General features: G+C 43.6%; 1 protein-coding gene across 3 annotated transcripts in view; it reads left to right on the top strand.

Moving 5' to 3' along the window:
• LOC149794617 (exocyst complex component 4-like) overlaps positions 1–13,333 on the top strand; it is a 109,085-nt gene that overhangs the window by 14,874 nt on the left and 80,878 nt on the right. The window lies entirely within an intron of this gene.

Genomic DNA, 13,333 nt, shown 5'->3' on the forward strand with positions numbered 1-13,333 from the left:
GCAAGGCTTTGCGTGTGCGACCGGCAATAGGTGTCGAAGAGGAGAAGGATGTCTGAGCGGGGGATATCGGTTCTTGTTTCACTTCTGTCTTCACTTCTGTCTTCACTTTCTTTTTCTCTTGTGAGGAAGAAGGGGTGGCCATCATCTTTTTAATCCATCCAATTCTGGAGGTAGGTGGTGTTGTTAACTTGCGTACTTTTTCTGGTGGAGTTTGAAACCCTTCCTCTTCTTCTCCTATTTCTGTCTTGGTCACGGGTACTGGTGGTACTGGTACTGGTACTGGTGATGGTGCTGGACTTTTCATCAAGGTCTTAAAATCTTTTAGAGTGGGTAAAGCTGTTTCGTCTAAAGCTTTCTGGTGAAAGAGTTGCAGTCTTTGCAAGAGTTGACCATACTTTTGCGATTTTTCTGTTTCGGACAAATCTTGGCGATCCATCAAGGATTGCAATTCGTGTTGTAACTGGGACATCTCGCTCAAATTGGGATTGGGAGGTAAATGCGGGGTGCGTTGTTCTTGCCACCGATGGTATTCCATCCATCGTTTGTAAGGCACTAAAGCTAGTTTTCGTCCTTCCATGGGGTTGTCAGGGATGAATTCTGAGATCTTGGGACTTCCGAAGGCCTTTTTATCTTGCTCCCATCAGTCCTCCCAACATGGTTCCCAAGACTCCTTTTAGTATGGGACCTAACAAGAGAGGTAAAATGCCTCCACGTTGGACCAACATCTTCTTTTTTTGACGAATGGGAATTTTCTTTTGAACCATTTTCCGAAGAACGTGACGATGTTTGCCTAAGCATTGTTTCTGGTGTTTGGACAAAGGGATCGTGCCTTTCAAAACGTTCAAACAACATTCGCACACGGTATCGATGACCTCTTTGGAGGCCGTTTGAATGAGTTTTTTTCGTAGGGGTGGAGAAGCTTTGGACAGGACAGATAACAGGTCCCCATGTTTGGCTAAACGTGGTGGCAGTCCTTTCCTTTTTTTTCCTTGGGGTTTTCTGGAGGGTGACATTTTTGCTTGTGGGTTCCGGGACATTCACCGAACAGACACTAACGTCGATGACTTAACGCACACCCTTTTATCTTTTTTTCTGGGACTATCGCTTTGTCATAAAGGTGACAATGTTTTTCCGAAAATCGCCAAGGAATCCTCCCCTTTGTTGACGCCTCTTTTTCTTGGAACGACTGTGTCTTTTTTTAGGGTAACGTCGATGCTTGGCTAAGCGCTTTGTCGGATGACGCGTCTGCCTTTGTCTCTTTCTTTTGTGGCTTCTTGGAGGTGACATCTTTTACAAGTTCACTGATACCTCCGACTTGGTCACAGGTCTTTTTATACTGGAACTCGTCGCCACTGATTGTCTTTACGTTTTATCAGTTTGAGGACAGGCATGACACGTCGTGCAGGGGTACGTAACGGACTAAATCGAGCCAGTTCTTGCTTGGACAAATCCAGTAAACTTTGTAACATGCCCGATCTTTCATGGACTTTGATTTTGGGAGAAGGTACTTTGTGAGCAGCAGCCACTGCCGCTAAATTGGAAGGTCCTGCCACTGGGGAAGTTCTTTTGGGGGTCATCAACGGAGAAGTTCTTGGTGTGATCAACGTCTCCAAGTACTCTTCAGTTCCTGGTGACATCAACGGAGAAGTGGACAAACGTGAGGCTGCCGGAGACGCTGTGGCAGGTCGTGGCTTGCGAGTGTAAGGTTGCGTCCTGGCCGAAGTGCCTCTCTTGCGACTAGTTTTCTTCTTCTTCTGTGGACTTTTCTTTTTCTGGGGACTTTTTCTCTGTTTCTTTTTCTGGGGGCTTCTTTTCTTTTTCCGGGGTGATGGTGGTGGTGTCTGGTAAGAGGAGGGTCCCGCCACTGGAGAAGTTCTTCTTGGGGACTTGGTCTTTTTCTTTTTCTTCTTGGGGCTTCGTTGGACTTTTGTCTTGGGGATAACTTTGGGGGCATTAGGATCCCATCTTAAGAGTGAGCGAATGATGACCCCTCCTAGAGTACCGCTCCCTCCAGGTTTCAAAATGATTTGTTTTTTGGTTTGAGTGTCGATGCGGGGATCGGCCAGTTGGACCAAAGCGACTTTGTTTCGATCGAAAAAGCGTTGGGTTTGATGAGGAATCTGAATGATTCCTTGGAGTAATTGACGTGCCGTCACCGTGAACCATCGTAAGACTTCTTTGAGACTAGCTTCTAAGACACGGGCTCGTGTTTGTGGATCTTTTTCTCGACTGATGCCATACAAGGCACGAATCAATTTGACGGGAAGATGAGACTGAAGGGACGTCATGTTCACACTGTGTGAGACAGACGAAAAAGGGTCTGAGGTTTTTATAGATTTTTTTCATGGGGAGTGAAATGAAGTCGAGGACGGAGACGTGTACAGGACAGGCCCTCCGTCTTGGCACCAGTGGTGGAACAAGTGGGTACGAAATCGCAAATCCTCGGGGGTCGTAGGTTTCAAATCGACGAGTAAATAGGCGTGTGGAGTTTGAGTGGCATCGTCGTACGCCTGAGTTAGCCAAGGCGTTCCTAACTGTTTGGCTAAGACTTGCACTTGCGATTTATCTCGAGGGCTTTTAAACAAGACCACGTAATGCGCATTGAGACTGATGGTGCGATGGGCTTTACTTTGTTGAAACAAATTTTGGGTGATGTAAACGACACTGGCATTACGGTGATGCCCTTTGCGCGTGAACCACAATTTAATTTCTTCTTCGTCTTCTCCTAACATGTCGTCGAAAATGACCAAATGGGTTAGACGGGAGTCAGAGACGATGCCATCGTCTTCTTTAGGAATGCCTTCCACAAACACGATGGAATCGCCTTGACTTTCTCGCAAGAGGTTGTACGCCGATTGCCACTCTTTGTAACACCACACGATCCGTTGAGGGGGCCGATCGATCAAATGATGTTTATGTTCGATCAAACGTTTGACGAATTCGGTTTTGCCTGAACCGCTAGGTCCAGCAATGAGCATGTTAAAGGGATGGCGAAGATACAAAGCCTCCCAACTGGCACGATCTAAGTGTTCGTCGATGACTTTGACAGTAGAGGAAGAGGGAGCAGAGACAGCAGAGGTAGCCATGGTATGAGAAATGTCACTTGTGACACGAAAAAACAAACAAGACAAGAGTTTATATACTTTTTCAGAACACGTTTATTGAATGTTTTTTTTCAAATATGAACACGAAAGACAAAAATACATACAACCCAAATAGTGATGTACAGGAATATAAAACACAGCAAAGCGATCAAAGTGGAATATAAACAAGTGTCTGTACAACATGTTTTGGTTAACCAAGATGTCCTAGGGACAGTGTGTAATGTTCTTACAGTCTCTACATGAGGTATTGTCACACAAGTGTCCTCCCGGAATGACCTTTCAGGCATGTCCATGACAGTCCTGTCCTGAAGCGAGTGGTTGTTCTCGGTGACGGGTTCTTCTGGCACCGTCACTAACACGGGTTGAAAAGTAACTTTTTTCCTTGAACAACTCTTGTGCATACTGGGCCACTTCTTGGGTCCAAGCCTCAAAACCCCCCTTTTTCCAATCACGAACATCTGTCCAATGAGGGTGTAAGTCACAAGCTACACACACATCGTCATACACGTCTTGGGTCGCTAAAAGTTGACGAATCTTTTTTTCCTGTTGAGGTCGAGAAGTATCCAGATGAAACCGCAAGGCTTTGAGCAAAAGGAGTTTTTCGTGACCATTTAAGGCCATGGAGGTGGTAAGTACTGATCGTAAAGAGTCCACAAAGAATCGGCTGGTAAACGAAATCCCAGAAAACAAGTCACTAAGACACACACCACTTGTCGTCCCAAATTGAACGGATACAATTCTTGTAATAATCGATGGTAATGATCCACGGTTTGAATATGGTCATTGAGTTCCTTCCACGGAATCTGTTGAATGATATGTGACATAATCCGTGGCATGGCAACTTGATTTTATAGTGTCTTTGTTTCGGAAGCAATAAAGGTAATTTCTAACCAAACACGTTCGTTCTCCAGTAGGGAATTTAAATGTTACACACTGTAACTGAAACGTCAGAGTTTGTCTAGATGTTTCGTCTTTTTCTAAGCAGATTCCATGTAACAAATGTTGGTAATCCTTTAACTCGTCTTCCTCAATACGTTGCAGTAAGTGAATCTCCAAGTAACCGAAATTACGAACGTCTAGCCCATCATCATTCATATACTGAAAGTATTCAACAAGGTCTGACCAGTGAAAAAATTTCTGACGAATCAGTCCTCTTATACCATTCAGGTACCAGTGGTTAAAGATCTGGTGACGTAACGGATGCAATTGTTCTTTACGTTTCACTTGTATTTTCACCAGCTCTCGGTAAATCCTTTCTCTCAACTCCTCAGGCAAGCCCAAAATGTACTCTTGTAAAGTATCCATAATTATATACACTGTTTTTGGAATCGTTGGGTGGCGACCAATAGCCTCGTTTAACTTTGTGTCTAATGTAATATCCACTCATAATCAGTCTTCTTGTACTTTGGAACATAGCATAATTTAAAAACGGACGAATCACTTTGAGTTTGCGTTTCACTTGTATTTTGATCAGTTCTCGGTAAATGCGTTCTCTCAACTCCACAGGCAAAGCACGAATGTTCTCTAGCAAAGTATCCATGAATAGGTCATACTAATTCCTCTTTGGTCTGACACAAGAAATGTACTCTTTGCACAAACATGGTTTCACTTCAGTGTCGAATTTAAATCGTTGAGTCACTAATCTACACATTACAATTCGTTCAGAAGTTTCCTCTTTCACCAAGTTGACATTGTGTTCAAGATGTTGGTAATTCGTTAACTCTTCCTCTGGAATTCGATGCAGTACGTTTACAATGATGTAACTACAATCGTCCATACCAAACCAATCCTCTTTAAAACTAGAGGATCGTTGATCAATGTCTGTCCGATGGAACACTTTCAATTGAATCAATCCTTGTATAGCCTTCAGGTACCAGTGGTTCAAACACCGGTGACGTAACGGATGCAATTGTTCTTTACGTTTCACTTGTATTTTGACCAGTTCTCGATAAATGCGTTCTCTCAACTCCACAGGCAAAGCACGAATGTTCTCTTGTAAAGTATCCATGAACAGATTATTATGGTAAGAAGTTACTTCAATGTCTCGGTCCCACTAAGGGTAAGTAATGACAATTCGGTGACCATCGAGCATGTTCAACGTAGGCCGAATCTTGCGGTTCCCAGTGGTGAAGTGACACACCGCAACTGAAGCACTTGACTTTATCTCCTTCGCCCAAGTAGAAAAATCCGGCTCTGGCTAATTCTTCGGGGGTCGGTCCTCCCAGATACTTTGGCCATTTTCCTTTGAACGATTGAAGACGATTTTCAAAGTCGCAGTATTCCGACAAACGCACAGGGAACGAATATTCGTCTTTCACAGGTTCGTTTCGATGAGGGTTGGGTGACAGGAACAGGAGTTTGCTCAGGGCTGGATGACATCCGTAAGGGGGTAGACGTGAAGGTGGACATTCCCCTTTAAAACGAAACCCAGTAAAATGTCCAAGAGGACGAGCAGCATCGCTTTCGCATCCCACAGGTCTGACACGCACAGCATCACTTTCCATGACAGGGGTAGGAGCACTAAAGTTCCCATGATGCTTTACGGCATCGCTCAGGTCACAACGTACAGCATCGGTCCCATCGCAAGGCTCACAATCGCACTCGTCTGCAAACTCCGTTACGCAATTACAATGGTAACCACATGGACAATCGCAGTTTCCTTCCGGACATTTTCCGTCGCAATGTCTGGGTCTTATCCATCCAGTATTAGTCACACTAGAGAAAGATACAGCTTTTTTACAATCCCCAAACTGGAACGATGTCTCTTTCAAAGTATTCATCTTGTTCGCTCGGTCTTGCTAGTCACAATGAACTATCGATCTTGCCTAGGGTTCCTTTTTTATATACAGACCAATACCGACGTGACCGTACGGTAAGGTGAAATGATTGGGAAGTCGCACTCGCTTCTGGTACACGATTTGATAGACTTTTTCCAGGGGTCGACTGACGATGTGGTGAGTGGGTAAACGTACAATCTTGTTCGGTTGGTGAGTGGTCACTTTAAAGTTTCCATCCTCTCCCGATTGCAAGGCTTCTTTCAATACCCCAAAGTTGACCACTCGACTGGTACGATAATTCAGAGTCAGTCCTTTCACTTTGCACGTCGTGTGCACTTCTCCTTGTTTGTTCCGGTATTCGTAGCCGTAATTTTTGGGGCCGCCACTGACGAAACTTAGAATCTTGTCGTCGGGATGCTCGTCTGTCCAGGCTCCTAAACGGTCTCCTTCGATGTCAGGGTGATGTTGAATCGGGTGATGGATGTAAATGCAACTGTCCGTGTCAAAGTACAGGACGCGTTCTTCTAACAGTTCTAAAGCTTCGTACAATTTTAAGCGAGCATGGGCTGTCACGTAAGCCGCAATGATGACGTTTCCAAAAGGGTCGTCTTGCACAAAGTCCAAATCTTCTTCGTAATTGACCAAGATCAAATTCTCTCGAACGACGTCCACGTGTTTCATGTATTTGGTTTTGTCGTGAATCATCTGGAAGTAGCGGGAAGGTTCTGTCAAATATTCCGTCTTGGGTAAACACGGGCGTTGTGCCATTTTGCCCCACAAGCAATTTAACATCACTTTGGCAAACGATCGCCTGCCTTCGTTTTTCTCGATGTGGTCTAAAGTGATACCTTCTTGTTCGTAATATTTCTCTTTGAATTGTATTTGGTCTTCGGGAGTGTGACACCAGGAAGGATAGCCGCTGGCTTCTTGTTTCAGTTTCAAAAAGGCATCCACGTAGTCGGCGAAAATGCCTTTCTGCGTGGGGTCACCCTTGTGGTATTGTTGTGTCTTAGGAAAGTGGCAAATTTCGTACACTTCTAACAGTTGGTATCCCATGTTCAGAGCTTTGAACAATTCCACGCTGACCCAGGTTCCCGTCAAGGCACGTTCTTCCTGGCTGTGCTGACAAGGTTGGTCTTGGTTGCACGTTTCGGCACAAGTACGGCACAAGGGAAACATCAGTTTGCCTTGACAATGGTGAGGTAAGACGGGGTGGTATAGGTTCGTGGGAGGTAAAACTTTGCACTTGATCAAGCCTTCGTATTGTCGAATGTTTTTCAGGTCGATGTGTTCCGTCAGCAATTGCGGGTGCCCTACAGGAAAGCGACAATATTTGCACACGTAGGGATACAGCGAACACACGTCCAAGTATTTGATTTCTTCTCCGTTCTCTTCGTCGGCTTGGTACAGCAAACAGGTGGCATTGGTCCTTCCTCCGTACAAACTATCCCTTGGGTTCAGCGGGTCCATGAACTGGTAACTTTCCACGAGGCGTTTAAACTCGGGATCGGTTTTCAAACGGTGATCGTATTCGTGTTCCCACATTTCCACCACTTGGTATCCTTGCTGTTCTAACTTTAGGCGTCGCTGACAAGTGTCCTGGTACAAGTCTTCCATGGTTCGTTGTAAAAACTGATTTTTAGTGCTACGATCAGGGTAACAGACGGGACATCCGTGAAATAAGCAACCGTTAAATTCGTACACGATCTTGGGGTTTTCTAAGTCCCAGCCATCGACCGAATACGTTCCGATGGTCTTTTCGCCCCCTCCGTTGCGGGCATGCTGAATCCATTTGTCTTCCTTGTCGCACAAGTAATGTAACCAGCGTAGGGCTTTGACCGAGTATTGACGTTTGACAAAGTGGGTCGTTTGAGGACTGATGACAGCCACGGTGTTTTCAGGCATGAATCGTTGTCGATACACTAAGGAACACGCTTTGGCAATGGTGCAAGCTTCTTTCAAAGGATCCACCCCTCCGTGTTCCATGAACAGTTCTCGAAATTTTCCACAGCAACGCCGTAAAATGTCCACGTCGGAACGACAATACTTTAGCATTTCTTCCTGAAAGTCGAAAGGGTCCGAGGCGTGAGCCTGGTACCAAGCGTAAAAAGCTTCTCGTTGTTCGGTACGCATGTTGTCGGGGTCGTAATAGTGAGCCTCAGGCAAATGGGGTAGAACGGCGTGTTGATTGGCTTCCGTATTGAAAAAGTGTGGAAAGTACCCTTTAGCCATTTCTGTCATTCCAAACGTTTTAGGCATTCGACTCAAAGGCATGGCCAAGTAACTCATCGAATCTTTAAACTGCACTTGTCCCACTTGCATGAAAATGATTTTGGCTCCGTTCAAAGTCACTTTAGGACGCTCGGTGCCTTGTTCTGTATAGTACCTCAAAAGAAACTGTCCATCGTATCCGGAGAAATTGTGAGCCATCACCGTGGCATGACGATGACAATCTCCGTAACGTTCGATGTCCTCTTGGCTCCACGTCTTGTCGACGGGGTCTAAGACCCATTGGGCAAAATCGGCTAGCGTGTTGGGTCCCCGAAAGATTTTTTCACGCCCTCCGGGAATCTTGCTGCAGTGAGGGCAATGACTGAAGATAGGTTCTTGAATGCACTTCTCGCACGCTCGATGAGCCACGCAGAAATTAGGAATGTGAATGCCGGTTTCTTGCATGCATTCGAAATCGAAAAAGATGAAATTGCCTTTCTTCTTGTGACCGTCCTCTTTCTCTGGTGGGGGTTGGTATTTTTGCACGTAACATTGGTGTTCCAAGTCCACGATGTGGTGACAAATGTGACATTTTTTCTTTCCTCGACATACGTGTGCCTTGGCAGCATTGGTACGTATGACTTGTTCACACGTAGGGCACAATCTCAGGAGTTGACAAGCACATTTCTTCTGTGAACCTTGCGTTTTCAGATGTTGTTGGTAACAGGTAGGGCTGACAAACGTGCGCAGACAAGTGGAACAAGGCACTGGTTCTTCGCTCGGACAGGGTGAAGAGGCCAAACATCCTGAGCATTTCGATCCACAATGCTTGTGTTGCTCTCGATTATTATAACCATGGTCACATTTCTCACAGTAATATCTGTATCTCAGGAATCCAGTGATACTGGTAATGGTATCGAAATGTTCATCGTGATGATAAAGGTGAATGTATTTTCCGTCCTTAAAGTCTTGGCCTCGAAACAACAGAGGTCCGCGCACTTCTTGAGGGTGCACTTTCAAGGTGTATCGTGGAGCTAGGGCATCTTGCAATTTTTGCATCTCGGAAATGCCACAGGGTGTGTCTTTGGGTAGTCCGGCTTGTTGTAACAGGAGTTCTGCTTCGTTTCGTTGTTTGGCTCGGTCGGAACGTTGAATAGTGTCCCAGGTTCTTTTCCATTCTACCGTGTCGTTCTTGTTGGCATAGGTTCGTCCCACCACGATGGCACGAGCTAAACACATCTGGTCATGAGGGTTGTTAATTCGGACGAGACTCGTTTTGGTGTTGCGAAGGTCGTCCACCAATAACATCTTTTTGCGTCCTGTCCCTTGAGGAGGAGAGACGTGGGTCATGTCCAGTGTGGCTTTACCATCGGTGATGTCAAACTGATCATTAGATTGTTGTACGTGTTGAATCTTGTCCATGACTTTGGAAGCAGTCAATTCTGCAGGGGTGCTAAACTCAATCCAAACAGGGGATTTCAAACCGTCGTGTTGTATGGAAAGTCTCAAGCGATCGTCTTCTTTGGGTTGACATTGTCGCTTGAGTGCAGTAAGCAAAGAATCCCACACCTCGGTGATGAACACTTCTGCTTTCTCTAACGGCACTTCAGCCTTGAAATCTTTAAACTTCACCGTGTATTTGTAAGCCGTGGTTCTAAATTTTCTAGAGGAGCGCTTTTCCGTCTCTCGAATGGAATAGTACTTTTCAGGGTTGACTAAGGGTGGTGAACTTGGTTTAGAGGGTTGGGATTCTGGTTCACTCATGTCCTCTTCAAAATCACTGGCATGAATTTGTGCCAAGATTTCAGCCCTGGTTCGAGGCGAGAGATCACGTTTCTGCCTCTTACTTTCTTCTTCTTTTTTCTTCTCGAATGAATGGGATCGTTTCATCTTGAAAGCAAAAAGTCAAATGACTCAAGTTCAAACACCATAAACTACTTTATAGTCATGGCAGACCAGCGTATATAAAAGGCTGTGTGTCTTGTCCTTTCACTATTCATTTCACTCTCAAGCCGAGCACAACGATGGAAGAGACTAACCAGATGGAACGTTTCGTCAGAGCTTTGCGAGGGGTCATTAGAAAATTCTCTTCAGACCAGCCTACGGACTACTCTCCTTCCTTTCGAGATAAAAGTCAAGATACTTGCTATATCTGTCAGAAGAAAGGGCATTGGTCTTCAGAGTGTCCAGACCGTCAAAAAAGAAAAAAAACAGGGGATAAAAGAGACAAAAGTCAAGATACCTGTTATTATTGTAAAGAAAAAGGACATTGGTCTCCAGATTGCCCAAAAAAGAAACAAGAGGAGTCAGAAGAAGAGAGGAATTCTTCAGAAGAAGAGAGGGATTCTTCAGAGGAAGAGAGGGATTCTTCTGAGGAAGAAAGAAGACAGGTGAAGAAAAAGAAACAGGAGAAAAAAAGAAGAAGGGAAGAAAGCGAGGAGGAAGAAGAGGAAAAGAGTGTGACGGTGAAGAAATTCAAAAAACAGAGAGACTAAACAAGGAGAAAAGAAGAAATTAATGAACTTTTTATTAAAGTGTTGAGTTATAAATTGTGAATTGGATTGTAAAAAATGGAGAAAAGAATAAATGAATGATATAAGGTAAGTGTCTTTGAGTTGTGATTTTAAAATAAGAAGCTACACTCACGCACTCATACACAGACACGTATTAAAAGGGTAACATGGGTGAGTTTTTTTTTTTTTGAGTTATTGGCAAATTGAAATTGTATTTCTTTTCGAGAAATGTGGGTGGCCCTGAAAAGGGCCTTTTTTCTTCATGGTGTAGGGGTGAGTTTAAGCAATCAATTTTAACTGCCTTAAGCCTTTGCCACGGCCAAGGCCTACTTCTGGACTGCGTAATGTTGATGATGATAATGATTGGGTTGAAATCACTAAGGGTGGTACGGTAGGCTTAGTCACAGGGTTGACGTGTTTAGCTCGGGAAGGTCGTATTCTCTTCGGTCGTGATAAAGAAGTCTGATACATTTGTTTCAGACTTCTTAACTCCGCTAAAATGTCCAACAGTACCGTGACCGTTCGATTTTCACCCTCTTGTTTCTTTGCTGCTACTTCTTCTTGCTGTTGTTTTTTTCTTACCTCTTCTTCTTGTTGCTGTAGGAGAAAAGTCTGTTCCGCTTCCTTTTGTCGTTGTATAAATTTCTCCAATTCTTCTTTCTGTCTCTGTCTAAAATTCTCCACTTGCGGTAATGAAGAAAGTAACGAAGGTTCCGGAACAAATTCTTGCGAGGAGAGAAAATCCACAAAATCCCAATTCACCTCTTCTGAAAGTAAGTCCGGGTTCCCTTGGGCAGTCTCCCCTGCTGGTTCACCCCACTGGATCGTTTTCTGAGTTTCCGTCATGTTGAATCACTGTCGCATAGATTGACTGCACACAAGCGCTAGCGAATCTATATTGACTACGTGACGTCACAGACTGCTCTCTTCGGATTGGATGCGAGCTGACTGAATTTTGTAACGCGTGTTCGGATTGGTGAATGAACTCAATCCGTTTCAATCCTTTCCGTCCCTATAAATAAGCGCCGTTGACTGCATTGATTCACCTATTCTAGGAGCCTCAACATGTGGACAGACGTTGAATCTTCAACCCTTGTGTCAACGATGATGTTCAGGACGGACATGCTCATGTATGTCCGATCCAAGTGGACCGTTGTCAACAGGACCGACACGAGCCTATGGATACGTAGAATTTACGTAGAGAGGCAAGGATGCCTGAAAAGAGTTTTAGTTTATGGACCTACCATTCGACGAAGCCTAAGAAGAAGAAGAAGATGTTGCAGATGCCCTTTATGTTAAGGGCATATTAACATAAACCCAAAGGCCCTTTTCAGGGCCAGCCATATTTCTCGAAAAGAGATAGTCTTTGAATTGCCTACCCCTTTTTTTAAAAAAAAATTTTTTTAAAAAAAAAATCCCATGTTAAATTCCCCTTGTCCGTAGAGTGGCCCACGATTTATTGCCATGTTAAATTCCCCTTGTCCGTAGAGTGGCCCACGATTTTTCGCCATGTTAAATTTCCATTGTCCGTAGAGTGGCCCAGGGGTGTTTTTAATGCTAATTCCCATTGTCCGTAGGGTGGCCCCATTCACTACTCTTGCGCTATCAAGATGTCGGACAAGATGATAGTGAGATACACACTTTAATGAGGTGGTCTTACAAATGATTGGCTGAGATTGTTTCCATTCTAGAAGCCACATTCTTTTCTGATTTTGATCCAACTTGGAATGGGATTTTATTATAAACCTATCAATTTTCTACTCCAGATAAAGCCAGAATTTTAGAGTCATTTCTTATAAGTAGGAAAATGATACTGCTGTATTTGATTCCATATTACCATACTCTCAAATGAAGCTGGAACTACTTTATCGTTGAAGGTTCCTGGTTACAATAGTAGCACCCTCTAGTGTTGGAATGCCAACACTAGTGATAAACAAAGCTAGCACAGCGACATTAAATGTTGCATTATGTATAAAATATCTGTAAGGTCCAAATCCTGATTTTGCTAATAAAACAATAAAATTATTTATATTTAATTTTTTACTAGATAATATAGCCAAGGGGTTTGTCTGAAACAAGATCACCATATTTAGACTACTTTCATTACATTGGTCCTGTAAAGTAACCCCATTTAGACTATTTTCGTTACATTGGTCCTGTAAAGTAACCACATTTAGACTACATCCATTACATTGGTCCTGTAAAATAACCACATTTAGACTGTTTCCATTACATTGGTCCTGTAAAATAACCACATTTAGACTGTTTCCATTACATTGGTCCTGTAAAATAACCACATTTAGACTGTTTCCGTTACATTGGTCCTGTAAAGTAACCCCATTTAGACTATTTTCATTACATTGGTCCTGTAAAGTAACCACATTTAGACTATTTCCATTACATTGGTCCTGTAAAATAACCACATTTAGACTATTTCCATTACGTTGGTTATGTAAAGTAACCACATTTAGACTATTTCCATTACATTGGTCCTGTAAAATAACCACATTTAGACTATTTCCATTACATTGGTCCTGTAAAGTAACCACATTTAGACTATTTCCATTACATTGGTCCTGTAAAGTAACCACATTTAGGCTATTTTCACCTTGAAAATGTTAACTTAGTCACATGTGCATTAATGGTAATTTGTATAACACCTGTACCAAGTCTGATTATTAATCTCCTTAGTAAGGTTTTTAATACGATTAAAAATCTTTTATGGTCA

Source organism: Sinohyriopsis cumingii, chromosome 7 (assembly GCF_028554795.1).
Source record: "Sinohyriopsis cumingii isolate HCF-2022 chromosome 7, ASM2855479v2, whole genome shotgun sequence".
Lineage (NCBI taxonomy): Eukaryota > Metazoa > Mollusca > Bivalvia > Unionida > Unionidae > Sinohyriopsis > Sinohyriopsis cumingii.